This window comes from Pelodiscus sinensis, unplaced genomic scaffold, assembly GCF_049634645.1.
Source record: "Pelodiscus sinensis isolate JC-2024 unplaced genomic scaffold, ASM4963464v1 ctg35, whole genome shotgun sequence".
Lineage (NCBI taxonomy): Eukaryota > Metazoa > Chordata > Testudines > Trionychidae > Pelodiscus > Pelodiscus sinensis.
This window is the reverse complement of record NW_027465908.1, coordinates 7,831,810-7,849,279: the sequence shown is the minus strand read 5'-3', so window position 1 is coordinate 7,849,279 and position 17,470 is coordinate 7,831,810. Positions and strand designations below refer to the sequence as shown.

At 50.5% G+C, this 17,470-nt stretch overlaps 7 non-coding genes across 7 annotated transcripts; 6 read left to right on the top strand and 1 right to left on the bottom strand.

The window, feature by feature from the left end:
- Positions 1-647: 647 nt before the first annotated feature.
- TRNAK-CUU (transfer RNA lysine (anticodon CUU)) lies at positions 648-720 on the top strand. Its single transcript has one exon. It is a non-coding gene; the product is annotated as a tRNA-Lys (tRNA).
- Positions 721-1,141: 421 nt separating this feature from the next.
- TRNAV-AAC (transfer RNA valine (anticodon AAC)) lies at positions 1,142-1,214 on the top strand. The gene has a single exon. It is a non-coding gene; the product is annotated as a tRNA-Val (tRNA).
- A 4,967-nt stretch (positions 1,215-6,181) lies between these two features.
- TRNAY-GUA (transfer RNA tyrosine (anticodon GUA)) lies at positions 6,182-6,271 on the top strand. Its single transcript is given in 2 exon segments — positions 6,182-6,218; positions 6,236-6,271. It is a non-coding gene; the product is annotated as a tRNA-Tyr (tRNA).
- Positions 6,272-6,907: 636 nt separating this feature from the next.
- TRNAQ-UUG (transfer RNA glutamine (anticodon UUG)) lies at positions 6,908-6,979 on the top strand. The gene has a single exon. It is a non-coding gene; the product is annotated as a tRNA-Gln (tRNA).
- A 1,514-nt stretch (positions 6,980-8,493) lies between these two features.
- TRNAT-AGU (transfer RNA threonine (anticodon AGU)) lies at positions 8,494-8,567 on the bottom strand. The gene has a single exon. It is a non-coding gene; the product is annotated as a tRNA-Thr (tRNA).
- A 2,412-nt stretch (positions 8,568-10,979) lies between these two features.
- On the top strand, positions 10,980-11,088 carry TRNAL-CAA (transfer RNA leucine (anticodon CAA)). Its single transcript has 2 exons — positions 10,980-11,017; positions 11,043-11,088. It is a non-coding gene; the product is annotated as a tRNA-Leu (tRNA).
- A 6,185-nt stretch (positions 11,089-17,273) lies between these two features.
- On the top strand, positions 17,274-17,345 carry TRNAE-CUC (transfer RNA glutamic acid (anticodon CUC)). Its single transcript has one exon. It is a non-coding gene; the product is annotated as a tRNA-Glu (tRNA).
- The last annotated feature ends 125 nt before the right edge of the window (positions 17,346-17,470 follow it).

Sequence of the window (17,470 nt, the reverse complement as noted above, 5' to 3'; positions counted from 1 at the left end):
GCTTCCTTGCCCATGGGATGCTGTTGCAGGAAGGGCTGCTCAGCAGCACTGGGGTTCACCTGTCGAGGAAGGGAAGAGTATTTGGGTGCAGACTGGCTAACCTAGTGAGGAGGCTTTAAACTAGGTTTGATGGGGCAGGTGCCCAAAGCCCAGAGGTAAGTGAACAACATGGACACCTGGGGGATACCAGGGCACAGGCAGGAGAAGATGGGAGTGAATGCTGCTACCTCTGCCATGGCCTGCCCCAGGAGGGCTGGGTCTAGCAGCTTTTCACCCCAGCTTTGTGGGAGGCCAAGTAGGAAGGGGCCTCTGGAGGCTCATAGCCCCCTGGCTGCTGTGTCTGTGGAAAGGGGGGAAGAGGACACACACCTCTCACTGGGGAACAGGGCGCATGGATCCCACTCGTTCCTGCAGAAAATGAAACAGGCTGAGCATTTTGCAGAGAACGGACCAGTCCCTGGAGAGATGGAAATGGGGCCGTTCCTTGTGGGGAAAGAAGTGGGTGTGTCGGGAGTGGGATTCGAGTTCAAACCTCTCCACAGACCAGAACCCCACATTAGGGGCAAGAAAGAGCCTTGAGTCAGGCAGTGGAGAACACTTGGCTCCTGTTACCCTGAGATGGGATATTAGGAACTTTTTTGCAGGCAGCCTGGCTAGCTCAGTTGGTAGAGCATGAGACTCTTAATCTCAGGGTCATGGGTTCAAGCCCCATGCTGGGCGGTGCCCTTCCTTGACTCACATTCTCAGCCTGTGAGCAATTGGCTCTTAGTTTTCAACAGGGTTTTAGAAAGAAAAAGTCTAGTCCTGGGGTCCAGCTTTAGTAGAACCAACTGCAATTTCCATCTTCTGAGGAGAAGGGAAGAGGATTTTCTTCTCCTCAGTTCTAGCCACATCAGCCCAAGGGGGAGAAAAAATAACCCTCCGCCCGCTGATTGTCCCCCGTCAGCTTCTGTAGCTTCACCTCCTGCCACAGCAGCTCCAGCTTTGAGCTACAAATCTCAAGGGGCTGGTGAGGAAATTAGGTGCTTCGCTGAGAACAAGAGGTGGAGTGTTCACAAGGAGCATCCCCCTCCCCTCCAGACCAGGGTGTTAGAAAGAGCTAGAAACAGAACAGTCAGACAAGTTCCATCTCTTGAAATGTGTTTCTGGGGTGTAGTGGTTATCATGTTTGCCTAACACGCAAAAGGTTCCTGGTTCAAAGCCAGGCAGGAACACAGGGTCCTCTCTTATTGCGGTGCCCAGGTAACTGCAGCTGCTGCTGACCATCCTGTTGATGAGCCCAACGCTCATGTGACAGAGGGGGGGGGTAACGTCAGCTGATAATGCCCCTGGGTGCCAACCTGGGGAAGCCAGATAAATTAGGCCAAGCAGCTGCTTGTGCCTTGGCCTCCCCGCCCTGGGAGGCTGGTACATTGGGCTGGCTCTGCCTGCTGCCTCCCTTGTGTGACTTGCCCAGTGTAACAGGCCAAATGTCCGAAAAGCCTCTTCCAAAAAAAAAAGCAGAAGAAAAAGCTGCACAAATTGGGTTTTGAAATTTGCGTAGCTTTTCCCAGAAGAGCAGACATAGCCTGAGTGTTGCTCAGCACTGGTAGGAGACAGGGAGGGACAAAATGATCTAACGGCACCTGAAGCCTTTCAGAACAACTCCCAGCCCCAACCGCAAGAACCAGCCCTTCCCTCCATCCTCACTGGGGTCTGCTGGGAACTGTCTGAACTCAAGCCCACCCCAGTTTCACCCTAAGGATTGCGTGTTCTGTAAAAGCTGCGCTCTGGAAATGAGAAAGCAGCTAAAGTGACACTCGTGGGACTTGAACCCACAAACTTTGAAAGTCTAGCTGGGCTCACATGAATCACTGCAGCTTAAAATAGTGATAGAAAAGTAGCCATGTTAGTCTAGGGTAGCTGAAACAAAATACAGAAAAAAACCAGTTTCTTGCCATTTCAACCAGAAAGGACATTATCTCAATGGCTTAATTACCTGCATCCTGCTTCAAAAGCCTTTTAAAACTACACTTTCAAGGGAATCCTCTGAACTGTTATTCATGCTAAAATTCGACTCTTTACGGCAGGGTCCTAACAAAGACTCTAGTTATCTTACCCATTACAAAGATAGCTTCCCCAATTATCACCTCTAATATCATTAGCTCACAGACATTTACCTTCCCCCCCGCATCCACATTCTGTTCTGAAATTTGATTTGTCCTTTTCTTATGTGTTCGGTTTTTTTAATCGTATCCTTTGCTATATATGGTGGTGACAATTTTCTTCCACTATTTGATCTGAGGAAGTGGGTCCAGCCCATGAAAGCTCATCATCTAATAAACCATCTTGTGAGTCTTTAAAGTGCTACATAGTCCTGTATTTTGTTGCAGCTTAAAAGTCCAACATGCTTTTCATTGCACCACAGAGCCTGATATCTCCACTCTCTGCTTTGCAGCACGGCAATTGCTGGTGGTAAAGAAAGGGGAGCCAGGTCTGTCTCTTTTGGGAGAGCAGGTAGGAAGAGGGAGGGGGCCACTGAGCTCCTGACAGTGAAAATAAGGGATAAGAGATGAGCTGTAGTTGGAGAATGTGGGCATCGATCCCACTGCCTCTCGCATGCTAAGCAAGCACTCTACCACTTGAGCTAATTCCCCTGCTGCATTTACAGAAGCCTTCTTGGAGGCTCTTCCCTTCTCCACAGCGACGTCTGTCATCTAGGTCAGTTAGTCGTGGGAAAGGAGAAGGCTCCGAAAAGGCCTCAAGGGCAACTCTCAAGGAGACTCCCTGCAGCAAAGCCATAGAGGGGCTCTGAGATGTCCCCTGCCCTGCAGCCTGTCCCACCTGGCCACTGTCATGGACTCTCTGTGAGGTCACCACCTCCCAACCTCCTTTAGCCAATAAGCTGAGGGGCTGCAAAAGGCCCTTGTGATGTCACTGCCACACCCACCCCTGCCCCAGGCAGCCCCTTTGCATGGCTGAGCTGCTCCCAGGGGTGAAAGTGACACATTTCTCACAGGGAGTCCTGGGAGATGAAGCAGCTGGAGGGAGCCAGGAGAGCAGAGGCCAGCCTGAGAGCTGAGAGTCGAAGTGCCCACTGCACTTTCACACCGCAGGTCCCATGGTGTAAGGGGCAGCACTCAGGGCTCTGAATCCTGCAAACTGCAATTTCCATCTTCTGAGGAGAAGGGAAGAGGATTTTCTTCTCCTCAGTTCTAGCCACATCAGCCCAGGGAGGAGAAAAAATAACCCTCCGCCTGCTGATTGTCCCCTGCACCTTCTGGCCAAGAGCCTCTTCCACAACAATGGTGGCTCATTAGAAATGCAAATGAGGCTCACCCTCTCCGTTGGCCACTTGCCACTGCTCCTACCGGCCGCCCGCCAGCCACTCCCTCCAGCCACCCCATCCATGCTGCTGTGGGTGCCAGTGTCTCACCACACTGTGAAATCAGACCAGAGACGGACACTGTCAGTAAACACTCATATCGGAAACGCTCCTCTGGATGCTGGGCCCACCAGAGCCGTGTGCCGCTGCCATCTGCCTGCTCCGTGGACGTCTTCCCATTGCAGAGCGCGCGCTGCGCCAGACTGTGACTAGACAGCCCCTCTCTGGGCACCCAGGGGCTACGTCTACACTGCAGGCTTCTTGCTCAAGAATGGCTCTTTTGTCGCAAAAGTGGACTTTTGTCGACAAAACTATACCTGCGTCTACACTACCGCTGAGTTCTGTCTACATAACGTCGACAGAACTCAGCAGTTTTGTCGACGCTGGTAAACCTTATTTTATGAGGCATAACACCTTTTGTCGACAGAATTCTGTCGACAGAAGGTGTTATTGCATGTAGGGTTGTGTCTAGACTACAGGGTTTTGTCGACAAAGCAACTTGCTTTGTCGACAGAACTGAATGTGTCTAGACGTTCTTTGTCGACAGAAGCTTTGTTGACAGTATCTGTCGACAAAACTTCTGTCGACAAAACCCTGGCGTCTAGACGTACCCTTAGAAGGGTGAATTTCTGTCTCTGGCAGCATTCCCTGTGTTCCCCAGTGGGCTAATGGACCAGGCATTGGCCTTCTAAGCCAGAGATTGTGGGTTTGAGTTCCACCTGGGGTGAGAGTTTCCTGACTCTTTCAGTAAGGGCTCAGGTTCTGTTTGTGAGTGAGAAAAAGAGGCTTCATAGTCATCATCTCCTGCTCTCCAGACCCCTTCTTAGCAAATTCTGAGGCTGATGTTAGGTGCAGATGGTAAGGGGGGGGGGAGAGGGTTTGCTTAAAACCTCAGGTACCCTAAGTGAGAGGCAAGGGGCCTACTCTCCTATCAGGCCCAGGAATCAGACAGAGCAGGGCCTGAGGATGGGAGGCTCCAGAGAGGGGAGGGGCTAATTATTTGCTCTGGCAAACTGACAGAAAATCCCCAGGCTGTGAAGACATGGCGCTGCCAGGGAGGGGCCTTGCTGCTAGTTCCTGTTCCAGGAGCAGAGCGAGTTTTGTCCTGAGCACCAATATAGAAGGCGGGTGCACCTGTGTGTGTGGGGGGGCACCCGTGGGCTCTTGCTGAGGGGGTGGAGGGTCTCCTGACCCCATAGCTCCTGCTGAGGAGGGGTGGAGGGACCCCTGGTCCAGTATTTCCTACAGGGGCGAAGTAGAGGTAGCCCATTCCCTATAGCTTCTGCCGGGGGGGACCCTGACCCCTTATCTCCTGACGCAGTTTCAGTTTTTCCCAGGTGGGATGCTCCAGGCAGGAGGGATGTCGATGCCGACACACTGTCCCAGTCCGGGCCGGCAGTGATGGTTTTTATGCATGCAGGGAAATGCCCCAGCTTGTCCCCATCACAGAGCTGCTGCCACTTCACTCTTTCCAACTCTCCTCTCCAATCAGCCTTTTTCTGAACCAGCGGTTCCATGGGAGGCCTCTTCTGTGTCCCAGAAGTACACAGGAAAATATGATCAAAGGCTCCCAAAAGGCACCACTGGGAGTCTAACCCAGGATCGCCTGTTTAACTTAGGCAGGGGCTTTAACCAGCTAAGCAACAGTGTCCTCCTCAGGCAGCTTTGTGAAACTGTTCATGAATATTTTCCCAAGTTTAAATTCAGGAAAGAAAAGCCTCTGTGGTGTAGCCATCACTGTGTTTATTTAACATACAGCAGCTCCTTAGTTCAAAGCCCTATAGAAATACAGGCTCTTGAAGTGTCCTCTCTGATGGGACAGGCATGTTCTACTCTGAGCTGGGGGTCTCAGGGGTTGGGTACCTTGTTGTGAAGAGGTGTCCTGGAAGCTCTGGTCGAAGGCTCTTTCACAGGCGAGTTCTTCTTGCTGGTTCTTCTTGGACCCCAGTTTATATAGTGAAAATTGAGTCCTGATTAGCAATATCTTAACCAATTATTTTAAGCATAATTTTACTAACCAGTCATAAGATACTATTGTGATTTACCGAACCAATCATACTCCACCACCTTAGTTGATTTACATCCAGCAAAATTAATTATACAGCAGACAGAAACAGATCCAAACCAGACAGCAACCGCACAGACAAACAATGGGAAAGGGAGGACAAGAATCATAGAATGCCCATTGCACAACCACAACTATTGATAAGCAGTTTCTTGCCAGACAAAACGGTGTTTAACTAAGTTTTCTCTACCCATCTTGAGATCTGTTTCTTATCTGGTACCAGTGGGTGCCATTAGGACAGGATCCCCTTCTCACAGCCTAGTCTGACACTATTTCAGTGTCATTTAGCTGGAATGTGAGTATGTGACTCCAGGCTTTACAGCTAATTGCTGCTGCTCTTGAGTCTGGCTGCAGAAGAAGGCTTTAGTTTAGACCTGCTGAATAGCGACAGGCCTTCCAATAGGGTTACAGAGAAACCACATTGTTACAGATGACCTTTCCAGGCCAAAGATAGAAGGTTTCTAGACCAAGGTTCATTCAATTGATTTGTTTTTTTGTGGACCTGACCCTTCCACACCCCTAGAGACTCTGGAACAAAGAACACACATGAGAAGAACCCAACTTTCTTCCTTTTGCTGTGACATGGATGGATCTAGCTCAGGTTTCACTCAGGGGGTCTGTCTGCATGTGAAGTACCTGTGATAGCACCTGTGCTCCTCTGCCCCTCATCAGCAATGCCATCTACTTCGGGGAGCCCTTGCCCTGAGACTTGCAGTAGGAATAACCTGGACAAACCAGCATTTATCAAGCACCCTTCGATAGCTCAGCTGGCAGAGCGGAGGACTGTAGTGTGTGCTTGCCAAGTGATCCTTAGGTCGCTGGTTCAACTCCAGCTGGAAGGAGTGAGTCTTTTCCCTCCAGCCTGGCCTTAGCAGAAGGCAACCAAGGTGGTTGCCTTGGGTCCATGTCTTCAGAACCTTGCACTGCAATTGACAAAACAATGGTGGGGAGGAGCTGCCAATCACATTTCTTGGGCTGTGCAGGTTCTGTCCACACACAAAAGTTCTTTTGGAACAATGGCCGTTATTCCACAATAACAATGCAAGAGTCTACACAGCAATTCCGTCATTTTGAAATAATTCTGAAGTAACAGACGGCTTATTCCGACTTCTGCAAACCTCATTCTACAAAGAATAATGCCTGTTCCAAATTAGCTATTTCAAAATAAGGCCTGTGTAGCTGTGCCACTGCTGCTAGTTTGAACTAGCCCCTTCTTGTGGACATACTAACTTATTCTTCTGAGACAGCTCGTCTATGCTGGGGAGCCTGCCTCGGACTATTCTGAGGTTTCCCTGCAGTGTAGACATGCTTGTTCGAAATAAACTATTTTGGAATCACTATTCGAGACCAGCTTATTCCAAAAGAAATGTGCCGTTTAGTTGAAGCCAGAGGGATGAAGCAGCAGGAGGAAAGCCAGGAGTGCAGAGGCCAGCCTGAAAACTGAGTGTCCCCAATGCCCATGAAGAGGTCACTGGGTAGGTCCCATGGTGTAAGGGGCAGCACTCAGGACTTTGAATCCTGCAATCTGAGTTCAAGTCTCAGTGGGACCTGCTGGTTTGAGCTTGTTGTTGTGAGATCTTTTTCACACTGCACAGCTCTGTCTATGCTGCAGGCTTTTTGCACAAGAATGGCTGTACTTATGCAAAAACTAGCGGAGTGTTTACCCTGCATGTGCATTCATGTGCAAGAAAATGTGCAGTAAACCATTGGAAAAGAGGGCTTCTTGCACAAGAAGGCAGTGTGCACAGGCAAGAGGGATTTCTTGTACCTAAAACAGCCATTAGAGCTTTCTTGCACAAGAGAGTGTTCACAGATGCTCTTTATAAGGAGATACACCATTTCATAGAGCTGAAAGGAACTTCAAGAGGTCATCTAGTCCAGTCCCCACGCTCATGGCAGGGCTAAGAGCCATCCCTGACAGATTTGTCTCAGATGTCTCTAAATGGCCCTTTCAAAGATTAAACTCATAACCCTGGGTTTAACAGGCCAAGGCTCAAACCACTGAACTATTTCACTCTCTTGGACCAAACTGCATGGCAGCGTGGATGTGCTCTTGAGCAAGAACTCGTGCCGAGAACAGTGCTCCCTGTGCACTGGCCTTTTATCTGGGTGCTGGCAGGGGGGTGAGAGGTGGCAGGTACCGATGGGTAACAGGTGCCAAGGTGCATACAGAGAAGCCAGCGACTGCATCTCTGCAAGTGACCTCACTTTACATACCTCAGCTTTTCAGAAACACTCTCCTCCTATCTGCGCCTAACACCAGTGTTAGCTACTGAGGGGTCCTGTCTGGGGGGAAATGGCAGTTCCAGGGGACACTTGTCTACTGTTCAAAAATCTCACAGATAACATGGCAAGAAGGAAGCCAAAGAGACTTGCACCTACTAGGAAACATCACAACTACCACCTCAGATGGGACTTGAACCCACAATCCTGTCATTAGGACACCAATGCATTGTCCATTAGGCCACAGTACTGGCACTAAAATGACAGAAATTCCCTCTTCCAAATACACATTCCTCGACTTTTAGATGGCAGATTCGAGCTGTTGGAAGGATCCAGAAACACAGGAAGGGCTGAGAATCAGCTCTCAGGAGGCACCTCCAGCTGCCCCCAGAGTGTGGGTCACCCCACACTAGCCATGGGCGAAACTCAATACCTTGACATCTCGTCTCCCACCCAAAGCCAGGGGCTTGTCTCCCACAGCCGCAGCCTCAGCAGGGAGCCGCACTGGTGCTCACGTTGCTCCTGGGGAAAGGAGCGGGTCCCACAGGGGCTGGGACTGGCGGGGAATGGGCAGTTGTCACTGAAGGGGAAGTATAAAATGCAGCCACATTGCTGAGGGCAGGGAGAGCAGCTGGTGCTGGCTGGTGGCACCGAGGGACATCCCTGGGGGAGCTCTGCAATGTGACCCTGGCTCCCAAAGCAGCAAGTGCAGAATTCCCCTCGATGAGCGCGAGAGACTCCGACCAGTCTGGTCTGAATCTGGCTGAAGGATTCAAGTGCCCCAGTGCTGGAGTGTCACAGGCCAGAAAGACATAGGAAAAAGTAAACAGAGTCCACCACAAGGCACCACTGGGAGCTGAACCCAGGATCTCCTGTTTACTAGGCAGGTGCTTTAGCCAGCTAAGCCATGGTGCCCTCCTCAGGAAGTCTGCTGAAACTGTTCTACTCTATGGTCCCAGACAACACCTTTGCCTCCCAAAGTGCAGCCATTCCCCATTTTCCTCCAGCCCTGGTGGTCTCTGGCTCCCTGGGCACAGAAGGCTACAGCTCAGCGGGCAGAGGCTCTAACATGCACATCTCCCCCAGCTGCTTGGCCTGGGGAGTTGGCCTTGAGCTTTAGCATCACTAAGGGGAGGGAGAAGTGCAGCAAACATTGATTGTCTGGATTGTAAACCCCTGGCTCTCAGGGTTTGGGTTGGAGACCCAGGTGGGGGCCTGGCCTCCTGCAGGTTGGTCCTTTCCTGAGGGCACAGAGTTAAGAGAGAATTCGGGTACGTCTAGACTACCGCGTTTTGTTGACGGAAGTTTTGTCGACAGATACTGTCGACAAAACTTCCGTCGACAATTTGTGTCCAGACACATGGAGTGCTGTCGACAAAGCAAGCCGCTTTGTCGACAGAACTCCGTAGTCTGGACGCAACGTTACAGGCAATAACACCTTCTGTCGACAGAACTCTGTCGACAGAAGGTGTTTTGCCTCGTAAAATGAGGTATACCAGCGTCGACAAAACCGCGGAGTTCTGTCAACGTTATGTCGACAGAACTCCGCGGTAGTGTAGACGCTGGTATTGTTTTGTCGACAAAAGTCCACTTTTGTCGACAAAACTAGGTAGTCTAGACACACCCTTCCTTTGCCCTGCACAAACTGAGTTGGCCAAAGAGTAAGTAACAAAATTTTTGTTCACATACAAGTACAGGAGATCGGTCTCCCACAGTAGTGATGGCCAATTGGTTAAGGAGTTTGATTAGAAACCCCTTGCAACTTCACTCAGAGGCTCCTGACAAGACTGTCTCCTGTGTCCTTCTCCACCTCAGTCCCAGTGTGTGCATGATTTCATAGCTGAGGAAACTCCTTTTTCCCTGCCAATCCTTCCCGAGCAAGCTGTACCCTTCTGTGCCAATATTCCAGTCATGTATTATCCCACCGAGTCCCTGTGATACCAACTTCTTCCTGCTTATTACCCATCATTCCTGTGTGTCTAAACCAGCATCTAAGACACAGATTAGAGTTTTCTTCCCAGTGGTCCCGCGTCGCTCCTTTATCTCTGCAGTTACAGCCTGTGATCTCTCCCATTTCTGGCCCATCTCACCTGTGGGCTTTGGTCACCTGCCCCCATCAAACCTAGTTTAAAGCCTCCTCACTAGGTTAGCCAGTCTGCACCCAAATACTCTTCCCTTCCTCCACAGGTGAACCCCATCCCTGCTGAGCAGCCCTTCCTGCAACGGCATCCCATGGGCAAGGATGCCAAAGCTCCCTGCCCACGGAGCTGTAGCTTTCTGTGCCCAGGGAGCCAGACACCACCAGGGCAGGAAGGCTGGAGGGAAATGGCTGCATGTTGGGAGTCAAAGGTGTTGTCTGGAACCTTAAAGTAGAACAATTTTACACCTGTATGTGAGGGGGGCACCGTGGCTTAGCTGGCTCCAGAGTCTCAAGCAGAACACTGGGGGGGGGGGGGGCACATGTCTCCTTGAGGCAGGTTCCTCACTCCCACATCCCAGACACGTACTGTGGCACAAAGAGGAAGGGTCCCTGCAGAAAGTGGCTACGTCTACACTGGCATGATTTTCCGAAAATGCTTTTAACAGAAAACTTTTCCGTTAAAAGCATTTTCGGAAAAGCATGTCTAGATTGGCAGGATGCTTTTCTGCAAAACAACTTTTTGCAGAAAAGCGTCCATGGCCAATCTAGACGTGGTTTTCTGCAAAAAAGCCCCTATCGCCATTTTCGCAATCGGGGCTTTTTTGTGCTGTGCTGTCTACACTGGCCCTTTTGCGCAAAACTCTTTCGGAAAAAGACTTTTGCCTGAACAGGAGCAGCATAGTATTTCCGGAAAAGCACTGACGATCTTACATGAGATCGTCAGTGCTTTTCCGGAAATTCAAACAGCCAGTGTAGACAGCTGGCAAGTTTTTCCGCAAAATCAGATGATTTTGCGGAAAAACTTGCCAGTCTAGACACAGCCGGTGTGTCACAGGGATAAGCGTTAGCCCCAGGAACAAGCACAGCCCTGCAGAAGAGACACCCCTGGTCTGGAGCCAACAAACCCAGGAGCCGCACAACTCAGGATCCCCAAGGGCACTGACACAGACTCAGACTCCCTGGCACAGGAGAATCCCAAGCCTCAGTTCTGCCGGCCAGCGGTTTCCCCTCTTCCGCTTCTTGTCAGCTCCCTGCAAAACACCCCACAACGGTAGGTGAGGCTGAGTGTGGATAAACCCAGCTGTGCTGTAGAGCGGCTGTTAGGTGTGGAAATTGATGGGCTCCTTTGGCCTCCCTGAGCAACTCACACATGTATGAAAACTGCAGTTGAAATTGTTTGCATGGGAGTCAGGATGGCTGAGTGGTCTAAGGTGCCAGATTCAAGGTTCTGTTCTTCCCTCAGTTGGGTGTTCTGGTCTCTGAATGAAGACGTGGGTTCAAATCCCACTCCTGACACATCCTCCATTTTGTATCTAGAGAAGTGACCTCATTTCCCTCTCTACCATGACATTGCAGGAGCCCTCGCTCAGCATTTCTCTGAGGCTGCATCTACCCAGCAGTGTTCCGTGGGAATAACGGCCATTACACTGCAATAACAATGGGAGCGTCTACACAGGAATTCTGTTATTCTGACCAGTGGTCTGAGGAGCCAGGAGGTTTCCAGGCTGCAGACAGACAAGCCCACAGGCAAAGACACAGCGCAATCCCAGCCACTTCCTGCTCAGCCCAGCGGGGTCTCTGTGTGGCCCCCAGACCTTTTGTTTGCCATTGTCCAGACACAAGGGCCCAGATTCAGCAACACTAACAGGCCCCACAGCAGGGGGCTGGTTTGCTGCTTCACCCCACGGCCCAGCAACGAGCCCCCAAACTCCCTTTGTGCTCTGAGAGCCCGGTTTGCTGAGACCCTCCACCCCTGCCTCAGACTCTGTTCTGCTTGAGACCCCAGAGCCCTCCCTTGGGCTGCCGGGCATGTGGGGACTCAGGTCTAGTGGTGGATTTGCAGAGTCCCACAACAGCTGCTGCCAGCGTGCGGATGTGCACGTCTGTCTGGGGTTACTGGGCACCGGCCTGATTGGGTGAGTCCAGGATTCTGTTCCTGCCATGATGGACATCCATCTGATTAACTCCCTTCACTTCCAGCCCTTCTTGAGAGTTGCTGCTTCCTTGACTAAAGTCCCTCCCCCTGTGTGTGTGGCTGGCAGGGGTTGCTAGATGGATCCATTCACATGTAGCTTTACTGAACCCCCCTTGTTTCTGCCTTGAACCTCCCCCGGCCCAAGGGGTGGTGCCCAATAGAACAGTCCCTGTGAGAAATGTGTCACTTTCACCCCTGGGAGCAGCTCAGCCATGCAAAGGGGCTGCCTGGGGCAGGACATTAGCCCTGGAGGGCAGGGGTGGGTGTGGCAGTGACATCACAAGGGCCTTTTGCAGCCCCTCAGCTTATTGGCTAATGGAGGTTGGGAGGCGATGACCTCACAGAGAGTCCATGACAATGGCCAGGTGGGACAGGCTGCAGGGCAGGGGTCAGATCAGAGACTCCCCCGCCCCCCATGGCTTTGCTGCAGGGAGTCTCCTTGAGATCTGCCCTTGAGGCCTTTTTTGAGCCTTCTCCTTTCCCACGACTGACTGACCTAGAGGTCAGACATCCCTGTGGAGAAGGGAAGAGCCTCCAAGAAGAGCATTTCTAATGTGGAAGGGGAATTAGCTCAAGTGGTAGAGCGCTTGCTTTGCATGCGAGAGGTGGTGGGATTGATACCTGTATTCTCCAGTGATGGGTGCAAGTCTCATTCTGCTTTTTACTGGCAGAGCCACCCAGGGGGCTAAGAGGGTCCAGACCCTCCCCTCCCTCCCCAAATTCCTACTTGCTCTTCCCAAAAGCCAGCCATGTTGGGGCAGAGAGCTGCTGGACACCAGCCCTCCTGGGCCAGGCAGTGGCAGGAGCACTGGAGGCAGGTTGCAGGTGGGTCAGAATTAGCTCCACTGGAAAAGTGCTGCCCCTGTGCATGAGAGGAAGCAGGATTCACTCCCATCTTCTCCCACCTGCTCGCGGGGCCGGCCCCTTTCCTGCTGCCCCTGGCTGGGAGCCAGGACTCAGGACCCTTTCCCAAAATATACGAATTCCGCCCCCCGCCTGCAATCCTCTGTTCTGCTCAAACAGAAGCCACAATGATACTCACAGCACATGCCACAACTTAAGTGTGGTTGTATTATGCTTTAAAAAAGCACCAGGATCTTTTTCAAGGGGATAAGGCAACATGCCACATTTATTGACCATACATAGATTAATCAATATTTATCATATGACACATCACACTCATGCACTCACACACACACACACACACAAGCACACTCTGTCTTGTTGTTACCAAAAGCTTCTCCCCCTTACTGCACTGGCCAAGTGAGTTAGATGGGGGGGGGAGGGTGAGAGAGGTAGAACCGATTCTGCCCAACAGAATCAATGTTCCCATATTGACAAGACGAAAACTCAGGGTCCCTCTGCAAGACTCCTCATAAGAACATAAGAACAGCCGTACTGGGTCAGACCAAAGGTCCTTCTAGCCCAGCAGCCTGTCTGCCGACAGTGGCCAGCACCGGTGCCCCAGAGAGGGTGGACCGAAGACAACGATCAAGCAATTAGTCTCCTGCCATCCCTCTCCAGCCTCTGACAAACAGAGGCCAGGGACACCATTTTATCCCCTGGCTAATAGCCTTTTATGAACCTAACCTCCATGAAATTATCTAGCTTCTCTTTAAACTCTATTATAGTCCTAGCCTTCACAGCCTCCTCTGGCAAGGAGTTCCACAGGTTGACTACACGCTGTGTGAAGAAGAACTTTCTTTTATTAGTTTTAAACCTGCTACCCATTAATTTCATTTGGTATCCTCTAGTTCTGCTATTTAGGGAACTAATAAATAACTTTTCTTTGTCTGCCCTCTCCACACCACTCATGATTTTATAGACCTCTATCATATCCCCCCTCAGTCTCCTCTTTTCTAAACTGAAAAGTCCCAGTCGCTTTAACCTCTCCTCATATGGGACCTGTTCCAAACCCCTAATCATTTTAGTTGCCCTTTTCTGAACCCTTTCCAAGGCCAAAATATCTTTTTTGAGGTGAAGAGACCACATCTGTACACAGTATTCAAGATGTGGGTGTACCATAGTTTTATACAGGGGCAGTAAGATATTCTGGGTCTTATTTTCTATCCCGTTCCTAATAATTCCTAGCATCCTATTTGCCTTTTTGACCACCGCTGCACACTGCGTGGAAGTTTTCAGAGAACTGTCCACGATAACTCCAAGATCTTTCCTGATTTGTTGTAGCCAAATGAGCCCCCATCATACTGTACGTATAGTTGGGGTTATTTTTCCCGATGTGCATTACTTTACACTTATCCACTTGAAATTTCATTTGCCATTTTGTTGCCCAATCACTCAGTTTGGTGAGATCTTCTTGGAATCCCTCACAGTCTGCTTCTGTCTTGACCATCCTAAACAGTTTGGTATCATCTGCAAACTTTACCACCTCACTGCTTACCCCTTTCTCCAGATCATTTATGAATAAGTTGAAAAGGATTGGTCCCAGGACTGACCCTTGGGCGACACCACTAGTTACCCCTCTCCAATCTGAAAATTTACCATTTATTCCTACCCTTTGTTTCCTGTCTTTTAACCAGTTCTCAATCCAAGAAAGGATCTTCCCTCTTATCCCTCCTATTTATCCCTCTCATGCAGCCAAGTAGTCATCACCTCGCCTTTCCTAATGCTGCTTCAGAGAGAGTTCTTCCAAGGGCAGGCCCTTGCTGCTTGACTCCCAAGGAGTCTGTATGTCCAGTCTTCTTAATGAGCTCACTGCACAGGTATTGTCTTGGGTCTGGCTTCCAGACCTTTGCCACCCTTGCAACTGCTGCTGGAGGTGCCCCCCTTTCATTCTCCATTCACACCTCATTCATTTCAACAGGGCAATAAAGGAAAGGGGAGAGCTCAAAAGACATTTTTTTCTTAAAAAGGAAAGTTTCTCTTAATACAAAGTTATAGGAGAAATGTTACAGAGATTCTATAAGAACACTTAGAGATATATCTAAAAGGAGACGATCTTAATACAAAGTTATATGAGAGTAATAATATTACAGGGAATTATCCACAGTTGTCTATATATGCAAATATCTTCTTTCACACTGATGGGCATGAATACAAAGATTAAGGCAAGATTACACAACACACAGGCCCTATGTAAGTCAGTTCTGATGATGTTAATAAAATGCAATATTTTCCCCATTTCCAACCATATGACAGCACTTTTAATGAGCAAGGGCAGTCCAGGAATTTAACTACTAAAACACATCTCAGCAGAAATTGGCTTCACAATGTTAACAAATCAAACAAAACTGCCCATACGATATTTACTGAAATACAAGTAAACAACATGGAGTTAAAGGCACCTGGGGGGAGAGGTGGCCTGGCTAGAAAAGAAACCCAGGAATCCTGCTTCCCAGAATCCCTTCCTTTCCCCGCCCGCCCCACCAAACACCAACTCCCACAATCCTCACAGGGCAGAGACTGGAAGCCCCAAAACTGACCAATACACCCACGGCCCACCCACAGGGAAGGAAAGATGTCAGAAGTTTGAACACCCAGTTCCTGGCTCTAACCCTCCCCTGGAGCCAGGCACCCCCCAGACCCCTGATCTAGCCTTTCCCTCCCACAGAACGAGGGGAATAAATCTAGCAGGGTGGAGGGTAAAGTCCTGAATCTCACTGGAGCCATGGGTGTGTCCCTCCAGGCGCTGGGGCCTGTGCACAGAGCGGCTGTGAACGGTCCCAGCGCAGGGCTCCAAACGTTCCATTGAAGGCACCTGAACTCTTTAGACTCTTTACTCCTTAGAAACCTCATGTTTTGAGGAGTAAGGGTTATTTTGAGGGAAGGATTTTCCCTCGGAATACCCCCATTTTTTCTCTTGCAATAGCGCTATTTCGCAATAGCGCCGGTCTGCGATTATGCAAATGAAACACGGGATATTTAAATCCCCACTTCATTTGCAACTTTGGATGTCTACATTTGCATTCCTCTCTCCAAGGCCTAATCAAGTGCAGACAGACCCTCAGTAACAGAATATTTATCTACATTGAAGTACAGGAGAAGGTGCACTTATGGCTGTTTCTGTGGTGTCGTGGCTTTCACGTTTGCTTAATGGGCAGAAAGTCACTGACTCAAAGCCAGGCAGAAACAAAAAATCTTCTCCTATTGCCACTCCCTTTGGTACCCACAAGGCTGTTCCAGGGCCTGCCCCCAGTGCAGGGTGGTATGTGTGTGCTGATTGTCAGGAGCACAGAGGAGACAGCTGGGCAGGTTAGGCTGAGATGGGAGGAGGCGGCGTTGGGGTTGAGGCTCCTCAGTGGTACTTGGCAGAGATGAGGGCATTGCAGCCACATAGCCCAAGGCCAATGGCAGCACCTCCAGCCTCTGGGACATCTGTAGCCTCTGCTGCAAGGGGACACAAAACCAGGTAAGGTTCCCCCTGATGCCCAGATCCCCCAAGACCCGGCAGCCCCAGCTTGCTCCAACACCTTCCGTTCTCCCCACCCTCTCTCCTGGCCACACATGGCATTTCTTGGTGCATCTCAAGCCAGGCCCTGCAAGGAGCCACCGGGGCAGGAACCAGCCCTTGGAGCTCGGCTTGCACCGGAACCGGCAGTTTCCCACCACGTCTCCCTTGAGAAGAGGCGACTTGTTCCCCTTCCTCTCACCTCATGTCTCCCTTGTCTCTGTTCCCTTCAAAGGTCTCCTCCACCTCAGGACCCGCCTCCTCAGGGCGCTGCCCCTCTGCCACTGGGCTGGGAGTGGGAGACCCCATAGTCTCTGCTCTTGGGCTGAGAAGTCTCACGGGGACTCGTCTGTTGATGGGTTAGTCAGCCCGATGGCCAGCCGGATCCATTCCGTAGCGCTGCCCAAGAGGGAGCTTTCCCAATCTCCATTGGTATTTCCTGGGGCTTTGTGTAGGGGATTGGGCTTGGCCATCTTCTCTGCTGGAAATGCCTCTTCTTTGGAAAGCATCTCCCAGGAGTTCATGGAACTTCTTCTTCTCAGCTTGGGACAAGGACAAGCAAGGGGAGACAGGACAGGGGTTTATGTAATGATGACAGGGGTGAAGAAAGCAAATAAGAAATTATTGTTTCGCCTACTTAAGAACCAGGGTGACAGAATGAAACTGGTAAGTAACCGAGTTAAAGAGGAAGCATTTTTGCACCCAGTGGAACTCCTTGCCAGAGGATGTTGTGAAGGTGAAATCTACAAGAAGGTCCAAAAAAGAACTGGATAATTTAATGGAGGAAAGGTCAATCAATGGCATTTAACCAGGATGGACAGGGCAAGTGTCCTGAGCTGGTGTATACCTGAAGCTGAGAATGGAGGGATCACTTAATAACTGTCTGTCCTGAGGATTCCCTCCGGACAATGAAATTGGCTGCTGTTGTGAGACAGGATCCTGGGCTAGTTGGACAACTGGCATGGCCCAGTCTGGCTGCTTTGCTGTTCTATTTGGCTGTTCTTGTCCCCTCTGGGCAAGGGAGAATGGACCCCCCCCATCCTGAAGTGGACAGAAAATGGCCTGCAAAAGGCTAGTGTAGGTGACTTGTTTCATGTGTCCCTGGTGGTCTAGTGGTTAGGATCCAGCACTCTCACTGCTGTGGCCTGGGTTCAATTCCCAGTCAGGGAAACCAGCTGCAACTTTCCCAAAACATGTCCCTAGTCAATCTTCTTGCCACATGTTACAGCAGCTGAGACCTAGCATGGGGCTAACCCTAACCCCTCCCGCTTGGCTGGGCACTGCAAGGACTCAGG